The following is a 10,802-nucleotide window of genomic DNA, read 5'->3' on the forward strand; positions in this document are numbered from 1 at the left end:
GGGGGAAAAAAAAAAAAAAAAAAAAAAAAGAAAAACATTGGCGCTTAAAAAGGCATGCAACACATATAGTGAGCCATGGCGCGTACTTACTGCCAATACGTACTTTGTTTCATCCCAGTGTCATTCCCCCAGACTTGTAGAAAGGTTCGTTAATAAACACCATCCAAAGGGGAGAAAGTAGAGCAGTATGTGGCTTTGGGTGTTTTCACATACTTCCGTGTGGCTGAGCTACTGCTTTTTGACAAGCTCGGTTGTGGGTGCATGTCTTCTTTTGGCTGCCTTACGAGGTCACCGCCTGTAGCTCCTTGTTACTCCCCACGTCTCCTCTACCCAGCCTCATCTGCTTGCTGAGTTGGTTGTCTGGGCATTTCATAACCACTTTGGGCCCATTTAAACTGATTAGTCTAGTCCCTTTGGTGGAAGAGCTTGGCAACTCTTTGCCTGAGCACCGTACCGAGAGGCATGAGGGAACAGAGGATGTCAGCAGGGAGGCTGCGGCAGAGCTGGGGCTGGTAATTTTTTCCTTCATCTCAGCTGTGGTGGTTAGAGGTGACATGGGCGCAGCCTTGCTTCTGAGCTGAGCCACGCTCAGCTCCTAGACCATTGCAGTTGAGAGGCAGGACATTAGAGGAGGGTCAAAATCGCCATTGGCTAAAATTGTACCCATAGCCATTTACCACAGCTCAGGCTAGTTCATGATGACTCGATCACGATCAGATGATCTTAGTGTTTTTTATTTCCTCTTAGGTCTTGGGCTGCTTTCCAAGTACACTGTCCCCTGCCTATTCCGTTTGATTAAGTAGCCTTACTAAGCTACCAGGAATCCAGCGTTACGCATGGTAATGTGCAAGAGAACATTGAGTAGGAACTTCTTATCTTATGGAGTGGATTTGCTTAGACTAAGAATTCCTATCACAGTTCAGACTGGCTGTACGATATCCAACATTACGGCGAGCCTTCCCCACAGCACGTGGCTGTCACTCTGTCTAAAGGCCTGGTGATTCATGGTTGGGTGACTGTAGAAAGGCTTTTATTTTTTATCTGAATGGGAGATAACCTGTAATATATCTTCTCTGACTGATAAATGGATTACTTTATATTCAGGACAAATGTAGAACTGGGAGGGCCACCTGGGCTCTTCGGTACTGGTTCCACACAGTCTTGGGCAACCAGGTGATAGACATTTACAGCCCAGAAAGGTCCATAGAGCATTTACTTTTCCTATGCGTCATCTGCCTTTTGTATAGATCAAATTGTTTGTTACTGTAAAATGACTACCTAAATAGATATTAAGGCTTAGAGATGACAGTCATTTAGCCTGACTTCCTCATAACACTCATTCCTGAAGTGGAGGAAATTAATCTTTGCTATTAGTATTGTCTATTAAAGCTAGAATTCAGATAGGTCCATTTGCAGTCCTTATTAAATAAGGACCCCTGCTGGTCCTTATTAGATAGATGAAGGACCAGAGTGAAGTTTCTTGTTACTTAAATGAAACCCATGTTTAGCAAAGCTGTTAAATCACAGCTGAAGGCAGACATCTTGATGAATAAATCAGCATTCATGAATAAATAATTGACATGAGTGCTAAAATGGGATTCTCGTTTTCATGCTGTTTCTGTCCTTGGCCAAAACCTGAGGCAGTCTGCATGAGTGGCAGTAGTGGCCCTTGTGGTGGAGACAAGTAAGGTCAGGTTTCCAAAGGTGTAGATACGCTGCTGGTAGGACCAACAGAAGCATCTCAGCCCGCTGGAGTCTCCAGCTTCTTCGTTTTCAATGGTTCTGATGAGTTAGGGAGCTGGAATGAGCCTTACTAGGACGTTTCCCATAGGACATCAAATAACGTGAGTCAGTGCTGCTCTGGGAGAAATTCACACTTTGATCTAACAGTTAAAGGCTCAGCGTCCCATTACTAGTTTGCTGAAGACGGCTGCCTTTCCCTGTAATTGTGCTGGTTATTCACACCAGTGGAACTTTCATCAGCCACCCGCTTCCTGGGGACAATTAGTTCCCACTTTGCATTACCAACCTTAAGTGGGTTATGAGTCTTGCAGCATTTTGTGTACGAGTACATGAAAAGTTTCAAGAAGAACAACGCTTATGGAAGACTCTTTGCGGTTTTGTGAGCATAGTGGCTGCGTTCTGCCTGAGAGAGGGGAGGAATCGCACCCCAGTGCTCATCTTGCACAGAGCCGACTCTGGTATTTTTTGTCTCCTGCCTCAGCGCTACACGGGACCCGCAAGAACCATTCCAGCGTGCCATCTTATTTTGCTAAATATTTAAAATACCTGTGGTTACGCGGAAATGCCAATTCTGAAATCTGCCACTTTCATAATACAAGTGGTTTTCAGATGCTGGGGATAAGGATGCAGCTGCTCCAAGAGCCCAAAGTGCTGGTATTCTTAAGAACTGCAGCCAGGCACTTACAATGCACTTGTGTCTTAAAACCACAGCAAAGTGCAGGAGCTGGTGCCACCTGGGGAATCAAAGGCTGCCATTCGTGCCTGCGCAGAGCTCGGGGCTCAGATGGGGCTAAAGTGGTGCCAAGTTCTTATTATCGTTGCTGTGGTTTTCTCCTGCTCACCTCACACAATGCTTTTGATAAACATCAGTGCCATTTGCTGTGCGTGGAGGGCCAGCACATGGTATAACGTACGCTCATGTGCAAAGGGCCAGCAATTTGCTAAAGAACGATGTGAAGGATTCCCCGTGGGTTTTTTTGGAGCCCCGTCCCAATTTTTCTGTGCTGAAAATCATAACTAAAATGATTAGAAAATCATTAACAGTCACCAGAGTCCTGGTTGCAGTCAGAAGGCTGTTACGATCTGGATAAAGAGAGAACACATTGAAATTTGGGGATTGTTGCTTTCATGTATGTTGATACAAGTAAAGGAGAACTTCAAGGGGTGATACTTGCATTATGGATGTTAGAGGAAGCTCAGTAGTCCTGGAAAGGATGGAAATAACGTATTTGAAGAGCGTGAAACAGCTTGCAGTGCTAGTGCTCTGGCGGGGAGGAAAAGCAGGATGGTGGCTAATTACAGTCTGTTTTGGGGTTATGGCTCTAGCAACATGAGCTCCTCATCAAGTATAAATCGACCGAACTCCACCCAAGTCAGTGGAGCTAGAGCAGATTTACTGGAGATATGCTTCGGATTTGTGCAGTATAAGGCTAGTCTTAATTACACTGGCTTATAACTTCATGAAGTTACCAAAACAGCATACAAATATTTTCAAATTACAAAACCAACAGGTACGTTCTGGAAACAGAGACATTCCTGGAGTCCTGTGCTACGCGTCTGCCCAAGCACGTAGCAAGCCACCTGTGTGAGGCATATAAAAGCCGCTGGCGAGCATCAGACTGTGAAATACATTAAATAGATCGCATCGTATCATGGCATGTAAAAGGAGTGAGTACACAGCATCAGACTCAAGAGAAGGTACATAAAATTTATAAGGAATTTTCTAAAAATCCAGCGTTCAGGTGAGACAGGGAGCTAGAAATATGGACCCTGACCCAGACTGCCAAAGCTAGCGGTGGCCTTGCTCCATGGCCTCTGTCATCCTACAGCCTCTTCCTCTCCACAACTGTCGCAGCAGCAGAATTTCCCTTGACAGGTTCTGATTCACCCACCAAGTCTTGTTGTCTCTTGCCAAGTGTCCCTGTTTTATTTTGGGCACGAAGCACCTCCCTGGGATAGAACCTGTTATTTGGTAGCTACAGCGTGTATCTAGGACGCGCATATTCCTACACTCTTAGCAGAGGAAATTTTGCCTGGGATTCTCGCATTGTGGATGAAACTTCTTGCTGTAAAAGGGGTGGAGAAGCAGTGTAAGAGTAAATTGTTTTAGCTATTTCACATCTTTGAGAGGGGAATTAATTGGCTACCTGTGTGGTGAGAACAATTTCTAGATGAGGTTTAACACAGGACCTGAGCAGAGGAGCCCCTAATTTTGGACCTGGTGAGCCCTCCTGTCCTTAGCTATGCAGCACCATGAAAACTGTGAACCCATGGGCCAATGTATCAGTGTCTTCTTTTATATATCCTCAGCCATGGGTTTGCTGTAGATGACACTAAAATACATGTGAATGTGGGACCACTGGAAGACACTTGACTTCATCGTGCTCTGTTCACACGTGATGCTAGAGCTGGCTCCAGGCTTGCCAGGTCCTGTGAGCTTAGAAGCTTAGACCAGCTGTGCAAAGCTCAGCGAGGTTGGTTTAGACCCGCTTCAACCTTGAGAAGCCACATTTGCTGGAGAAGTCTTGTGGAGTCTGTGCTTCCTACAAATGTTCCTGGTTACCCTTTTAAAGGGCTTTCTGTACATTTTTTTTTTGGGGGGGGGTGTCTCATCTGGAAATGCTGTTGTTTTAAAGTTGCTTATAGGACTTCTTCTAACTTTCTTCAGTTGCTCCAGGATTTTGAAGTTGTGATAGGTGTTTGTCTCTTATCCATTTTTTGCTCTGAAGTTTTTTTTGGGGTTCCCTCCCCCCTCCGTCATGGTAACTGCATCTCTGACCTACAGATGAGACATTCTGGACTCTTGTATGCTAAGTTTCAAGGGAGTAATAAAAAGCTGAAGAAGTCCAGGACAAAAGATACCTTGACATTTTTGCAGTCACCCAAAAAAAAGCCAGTATTTTGCCATGGAGTCCCAAAGGAAGATCTTGCTCATCCAAAAAATTCTGGCAGGAAATGCTATTGTTCCCCGCAAACTTAAAAAGGGGGGAAAATCTCACTGCTTTTATTAATGTACACCCCCTGGTCCCTCAGTGATTGATAACGGCAGGCAATGAGGTTGCGGAATGGCGTTTCTTTAACAGAAAGGTAGGCTAAAGCAGAGTGGGAGTTCACCTGAATCAGCTATGCAGAACTCCGTCTGACCCAGCTAAGAGGCTGAAGCGCTGGAGGACTGCAGGATGCTGTGCGCGGCAGGCAATATGTTTTGCTCAAGTAATCTCCCTGCCCCGAGCATCTTCAGGAGCACACATCCACAGCTGATTTCAGAATCTAGTATATAAAGCCTGTGCCTGGGTAGGTTTTTTTCTTGAAATGTTTAAAAAATGTTTTTGAATTTTTTTCCATGTTCTAACATTTTAACATATTCTAGTCAAAACTGTGCGTTTATAAAACATTTCTAAGGCTTTTTTCCAAGATTTCCATTGACTGCAGCAGGCTTTGGCACAGGCTCTAACTGTACAAAACCTAGGACTATAAATATAGATTCCCAAGGACTTGACTGGAAGGAGTGACAGATGTATAGCTTGACTCTGAGATCTGCCAGGGCAACATTTTCCAGAAGCAAAAAATGAGAATCATCTGTGTTAAATTTATCCACACTTGGACTTCTTTGGTACGTGCAGGAAGAAATCGCGAGGGAGCGGATGACTTTTTAATCTGCCAGTAGTGTAAAGTTTGTGCACTGTCTTTCCAGCGATACTGTTTATTACATTCCTTAGGTAAATTTTACCTCTGATGCAAAGTGTGTAAAACATCTTCACAAGGTAGAAGGGAGGATCAACAGCATATGGTGAATAACTCTTTCCTCAGCGCCTGCTCACAGCGTTGCTGTGTGCTCTTATGACACAGTTTAGATCTTGGGTCCGTACGGCCGGTCTTGCTGTCGATGATACGCGCTCCCCGAGGACCTGATCCGGACCCCACTGAAATCAGTGGAAAAGCTCCCCTCGACCTCAGTGGCTTTAGAACCAGGATGAAAGGCATTGATCTCCCATTGACACCCCACCTCCTATCAGAGACTTTCTTGCCCCTGGGACTGGAGAGGAATCTTTTGTTTGGTCTGGCTAACAGTTTGAGAACAGGGTTGTATTTTTTCCACTGTTTCCATTGACCTTTGGGGCTGGAAGTGCATTTTGGATGCGAGCTCTCGAGTGCTGTGTTTGCTCCCGCCGTGGCGGGGACGGAAACGTGTGTTTAGAGGGACGTTCTGATTAAGATCATCAAAGCGTTTCCTTTCTTCAGCTCAAACAGACCTGCACAATGCAAGCGCTGCAAGCCAAAAAGCATGATTCAATGCTTTAATCATGAGGAGAGGTGAAGAGGATAGAAAGGAATCGCTCGTTTTTCAAGGCGTACTGGGAGGGGGATGCTCCGTACCAGCCCCGTTGGCACAGCCTTTCTGCCAGCCCCCACCCGTGCCCTTCACCAGAAATGGGATACAGGGGGAGACGGGACCTTGGCTTGACCCAGTACTGGTGCACTTATGCTTTTGTCAGTGGTTTGTGGCGATGAGCACTGGAAGCAGCTCGAGCTGACAGGCTGGAGTGCAGGGCTGAGTAATTCACGCATTCGCAGCACGGGTGAGCAGGAAGGCCCTGGGCAAATCTCGCCGTCGCATCTCCTCTCAGTTATCCCATCTGTCAGAGGGGACAGCAGTGCTGACCCTGCCCGCCTTGCAAGAGTACCCTTGTGGGGCCTGAGCTGTTTGGGAGGGGACAGGCTCTGCCCCCAGCCACTGGTTCCAGCACAGTTGCCTGGTGGTTAGCGAGAGGAGACCACAGCCATGGCTGGCTGATGGTAATGAGCTTTGAAGATGACAAGGGCCAGCGCTAACTGACTAAATGACAGGGGTTGACACACCTTTGCCGAACCTGTACTTTAGTGCTTCCTGACGAGCGAGGGAAAGCAAACGCCTCTCTGGAGGGTCCAAGCTCGATTCCCTCCTCCCCCATCCCCGAACCGGCTCTTTTCTCCTGCCTTGGTGAGAGGGAGAGGCTGGGGGCGGGGGCGTGGGCGGGCGCCGCGGGGGGGTTGCCTTCACCAGAAATGGGATACAGGGGGAGACGGGACCTTGGCTTGACCCAGTACTGGTGCACTTATGCTTTTGTCAGTGGTTTGTGGCGATGAGCACTGGAAGCAGCTCGAGCTGACAGGCTGGAGTGCAGGGCTGAGTAATTCACGCATTCGCAGCACGGGTGAGCAGGAAGGCCCTGGGCAAATCTCGCCGTCGCATCTCCTCTCAGTTATCCCATCTGTCAGAGGGGACAGCAGTGCTGACCCTGCCCGCCTTGCAAGAGTACCCTTGTGGGGCCTGAGCTGTTTGGGAGGGGACAGGCTCTGCTCACAGCCACTGGTTCCAGCACAGTTGCCTGGTGGTTAGCGAGAGGAGACCACAGCCATGGCTGGCTGATGGTAATGAGCTTTGAAGATGACAAGGGCCAGCGCTAACTGACTAAATGACAGGGGTTGACACACCTTGCCGAACCTGTACTTTAGTGCTTCCTGACGAGCGAGGGAAAGCAAACGCCTCTCTGGAGGGTCCAAGCTCGATTCCCTCCTCCTCCATCCCCGAACCGGCTCTTTTCTCCTGCCTTGGTGAGAGGGAGAGGCTGGAGGCTGGCGGCGGCCGGCCAGCTGGGAGTTCTTCCAGCATCGGGGAGCGCTCAGCTGGCAGCACATTGACAGTTCGGAGCTGGAGGACCATCCCCTGGGGACCACTGCCAGATGGCTGGGATGAGAGTATCCCTCAGGCAGTTTCAGCCCTTGCAAGAGCAGTGGGGGGAGCTGGGGCTGGAGCTGAGCGGGACAAAGATGCTTTGCACTGGTTTAGCTGGGAGGGCTTCAGGACAGGAGGGAGGTCACCCACTATGTTTCTGTGGCTGCTAGGTAGGCTGAGATAAGGGAATAGCTGCCTAGGCAAAGGAAGGACCATTGGTGTGGGATACAGTATGAATACTGAATTTGAACTACTGTGCATGCAAGTGTTATTGATGTCTCGGTGATGATTTTCCCTAGAATGCGTCACAGCGAAGCCTTTTTTAAAAGCATTGGGGATTCCATCGACCAAACGTAACGTCTAACAAAAAGGTACATGATGAAATACCTCCTCCGCCAGCCTCCACTGTTCGTGGTTTTACACGGAGGGAGAAGTTGCTGTGCTACTCTCTGCTCCTTCTGTGCTGAGAGTCAGCCTTGGTTTGCTGGACCTTTGTACGAGGCGGGCAATGGAGCTGCCTGCACAGCCAGCCAGGGCCTCACCCCTGACGTTCGCCTGCCTTGGCCCCGCTGGCTCTGGGCTCCAGCGTCAGTTCATTGCTCCCATACTCAGACGCCATGTCCCACAAAAGATGTCCTCTCTGAGGATGCAGCCTGCGGACGTACTCTCCTTAGAGGTGAAGGCAGCTCCCCAGTTGCTATGGAGGAGCTCGGTTCTCAACCTGGTGCAAGGGTCTCTCTCACAGGCAGCTGCAATCTAAATAGGCAAGCGAAACATTTTGGACACATACCTATGCAATGGGTGGCCAGAAGGAAAGAGCTGGTTTTGGGAGTGGTGCCCCGGGTTGGCATCCAGAATTTGTTCTGCTGCAGCCTTGCTCTGTAGTGTCAAGCACGCTGTTTACTTGCCGAGCTTCCTCTGCCCATCTGCTTTGGCACAGGGGGTGGAGAAGGAGAAATCTGCTCTTGAAACCCTGGGCTCCCACAGATAGATATAGTGTGATGTGATGTGATGATGAGTGTGGACCTGCTAGTGGAGGGAGGAAGGGGGACTAACAGGGCCAAAGCCTTACCCCTCCCCATGCTGCGCATGTGTTTCTGAATCCCTCCACACCATCATGGCCATCTAGTTTGTGACAGCTCAGTCACAACTACGACCACCATGATGGGGGCTATTAAGTTTCTGGATGGAAAGAGACGAGAAGACGAGCTTAAGGAAAATGTCACAGCTCTTGGCAAAGTACCCTGACCTTTTATAGCCAAAGCTGATGTGGTGAGTGAAGAAATTGCTTCACTGGAGAAATATGAGTTTTAGGGAGGGGTTGTAGGAGGGCTGTCAGAGGCAGCCTTACACAAAGAGGAAAAAGAGGGCTTCCAGATATGAAGAGTGTGGGATAACGAAGGGATGCGATGGCTGGGTGAGAGGTTTTGCAGGGCAAGGAGAGCCTGAGGCGCTGGGAAGGTGGAAGGGTTAAAGAGTATGAGTTATTCCCTAATGGATGTGTCCAGACCCCATTGTAGTGCCTCATACAGTCTGGGTATCAGTGTACCGAGAGCTTGCAGCTACTTAGGGAAAATAAGTGCTGTGTAAATGTAGGATCGTTATTCACTCAGCATGTCGACTTGTTTAAATTTCTGTGAGGAGAGCAAGTATATTATGGTATTGTTATCCTATGTGGAGAGTTGTTCATTTTTAATTATAGTTCGTGAGAAATAGAGACTCTTACAATGCGTCGTCTGTTCAAACAGATATATACAACTTCGGGAAAAATATAATAGTGCCATTAAATACTGTTCTTATAAAGTCTAAGAACAAAGCACACGTGCACGTCTCCTCATATCCAGCAATAAAATAAATGTAGAAGACTAAACATAGAAATGTGTTCTACAAACATGTATAGCAGCTAACCGTGAGTCAACCGGACTGATCTGTGCAAATCCCTCAGGTATCTGTATGTAAATAGATACCCCCACACCCCAAGGGCGACATTAATGAAAAAGGGAATGTCTCGTATTTCCTGATTTGCTTCCTCCTTCTCCAGAAATCACTATTCTCGCATTTGGCAATGGACAATTTAGGGATAAACTGGGAGCCAAAAACCCAATGTGATTCAGGGGGGCTCTTCCTGCCCACTGTGGCTGTTATTCACATCACCTCACTGCTGACTGCTGAGAACTGCAGAAAATGAAGTGTTGCCATCATCCTTTGTCCTGCAGGCAGCAATTTTCTGCTTGCCTGTGGGAAATAATCCTCTTTTAATTTAATTATTCATTTTTCAATTATTTAATGCTGTACTCTGGGATAGCAGCAAAGCTTTTGGTTAGTTTTCAAATCGCTGTCACCTCAGGCAGCAGAGCACTGGGATCCAGCTCCCCGGGAGAAGGGATTCGTTGTCTTTGAGCCTCTGCTTTCATTAGGAGGGATATGCCATCTCCTTTCTCTGGCACATCCCTCGGGAAGTTTCCATGTATTCTGCCAACCTGCTTAGGTCCCATGGAGGCTTGATCCTCCCTGGCTAAAGTCAATGGCTCCGGATGGGGACAGCTGAATGGGGCACCGTCAGGAGTCCCTCAGTATTTCTCCTCTTGCCAGCAAAGAGGCTCCTTGGAGAGCCCCGTGAGCACCCTCCCCGCTGCCAGCGCTGGTGCTGTGATTTTAACATTTTCTAGCACAGATGCTGGCCCTCCGTGGAGCCACTTTACATTGCTCTGCACCGGCCCATCGAGCTGGCAGAAGGATCGCTTCTTGTACGGCGAGGGTCTTCACCGAGACCGATTCTCCGCTCTGAGCTGTATCCGTGTTAGGTCCTGAATGGCATTGGCTCTAATTTGAGGGGCAGGAGTCAGCCCTAAAAGATTACTGCATCAAATAAAAAAGATGTTCATGCAGTATTGAGTGGGAAGAAGTTTGAAAGAAAGAGGTCAGTTCTGCTGTCACTTGCGCGGTTTTTGATAGATGTAACTCCATTCATTTCTGTGTAGCTAATTTTGTTTTATGCCAGCGTAAGTGAGAGCAGAGTCAGGCCTTCCTCCTGCAGCAGCTAAAGTGAAAAACATTTCTATTTTTAAAGCTGAAAGCATTTCTTACTTTTATTTATCATGTGCCACTTGGTTGGCAGTGATGGTGTAAATGGCACATAAAAGTTAAATGAGCTATTTGTGGCACTGCTTGTGACCCTGACGCTCGCCATCTCAACAGGCATTGCTTGGGCAGCAGAACAGAGGAAGCCCTGGGTTCCCAGGCAAAGATAAGGCTGATGGTGTTCACCTCTTCCACCCTAAAGCCACTAAAAGGGTCTCTTTCTTCTTTATGGACGTCTGGTTTTGCACTGCTTCTGGATGCT

This window comes from Egretta garzetta, unplaced genomic scaffold (assembly GCF_000687185.1).
Source record: "Egretta garzetta isolate BGI_Z169 unplaced genomic scaffold, ASM68718v1 scaffold96, whole genome shotgun sequence".
NCBI classification, from domain to species: domain Eukaryota; kingdom Metazoa; phylum Chordata; class Aves; order Pelecaniformes; family Ardeidae; genus Egretta; species Egretta garzetta.